A 1944-nucleotide genomic window follows, 5' to 3' on the forward strand; every position below is an offset into this window, starting at 1 on the left:
AGCTCTGAATTTTAAAACAGTAAAAATTAAAGATACTTTCTGCTTTGGAAGGTATGTCTTCCACGTACTCAAATTTCCAAGCATCTTACACCTTCTAAAATATTTAGTATATTTGATAAGTACCCAAGTTCCTGACACAGGCAGACACCCTCTAAAATGTTCAGCAAGTTAAAACAAAAATTTTAACTGCCTTCTACTACTACATGAATGACTAAAACTATAAAGATTTAAAGAGAGCTGACTCTAAATCAGTAATTCCCACTTTGTGAGAACACAGTAACATGCAAGCTTAGGAACAAATGCTGCAAAGACAAAGACAATTTGTTCCTCTGCTGGTGTGGTTTTTTTTGGTTTTGTTCCTGGTTTTAAACATGCAGAAACATGTCATTTGACATAACTATTATATTTTTTTATTATTTTTAAAAGGAAAGATATCCACTACAAACATTTGTTTGGGGCAACTGTGAGTCTTTGCTTCCAGAAAACTTTTCAAATATCGGGCATCTATAAATGCATTATTTCATATTTCAATCTTTTTCATGTCTCAAAGCTAAACCAAGTAGTCTTGTCACAATATATATCAGTAAGAGTTTATCTTATCTTCCAAAAGCCATAACATAATTTACAGTAGAAATCATAAGTCAGCTACATGGAGCATTAGTTATACGGAATTATTTTCGTTTTTTTCGTAATTAATTTTCCTTTGTTAAAAAAATTCCTGTCTTCCTGTTTCTGAGTTTATATAGCTTCCAAGTTGAAAATGTCACCTAAATTATTGTATGTGTAGGTATTTGAATGAACAGTTTGGAGAGTACAGAAACAGTTAGTACAAAAGCTGTCCAAAGAGTCTAAACAGTAGGCTTAAGCAAATGTTCACCTAATCCACAAGAAAACAACTATTTTCTCCCTTACAACTATCAGATATCAGGAATGAGAATTCCTTCATGTCATATGTGCAATACAAGACCATATCTTGCTTTTTCGTTGTACTTTTTGCATCATACTTTATTTTGTACTTCCAGTAGCATCCCTTATGAATCAACTCAGTTATGCATTAAGCATGTTCAAACACTGAATTTTTAATATAATTATTGCTTAGCCATAAATCTCAATAGTATACAAAATTAAGGAAGCAATGTGATAGAACTTAACAGGAAAATGTAATGATATTCTGAAAAGTGTTCTGTTTTAAGAGAATTGCTCCATGAGCAGTGGGATTAATGGAGAAGGATATTTTTCCTTTTAGATGATGTCCCCTACTAACCCCAAAAATACAAACTGCTCCCTTCTAGTTCTCACACCCTTTATGTAGAAGATACCACAGCTTGTAGATAAGCTCTGAGCACTGGTTGATCACTGACAATAAACACACCAGCAGCCAACAGGGCCAGCTGCCAAAGGCAACAACAAGTATCTTTCTCTTTTCCTTGCTAAAGCACTCATTTCAATACCTCGCTTCTATCCACACACCAGCTTTCATGAAACCATATGGGAGACTGCCACTGGGTCTTGAAGAAATAAATCAGATACCTTGGTTCTGTGCTTTTAGCTGAATCACGAGCGAAGAATTACAATTCTCAAAAAAGCTGTTGTCAAACTCATTCTTCTCTGATATTATACTAGAATTCGTTTCTTTTTCCCCTAGAAAAGAGGATGCTGCAGAACTTCCCCTTGCAGGTGTTTCTCGATTTCTAGATGGTGTCTTTTCTTGTTGCCATGAAAACACAGATGAGGAAGCCTGATGCCGAGCAATCTCTCTGTGACTCAGAGAGCTTTGAGAATGAGGCTGATTTATTTTCTGTGTCCAAAAAAGAAAAGGATGCACCTTTACATATGTTTCTATATCTAACACATAACTAAATAACTAATTTATTATTAAGTAGCTAATAGGTCATCATCATTTCATGTTGTTGCACTGTCACATCATCCACCAATGCAAACTAC

The sequence above is a fragment of the Lepidothrix coronata genome, unplaced genomic scaffold (genome assembly GCF_001604755.1).
Source record: "Lepidothrix coronata isolate B3197 unplaced genomic scaffold, Lepidothrix_coronata-1.0 Scaffold38, whole genome shotgun sequence".
Lineage (NCBI taxonomy): Eukaryota > Metazoa > Chordata > Aves > Passeriformes > Pipridae > Lepidothrix > Lepidothrix coronata.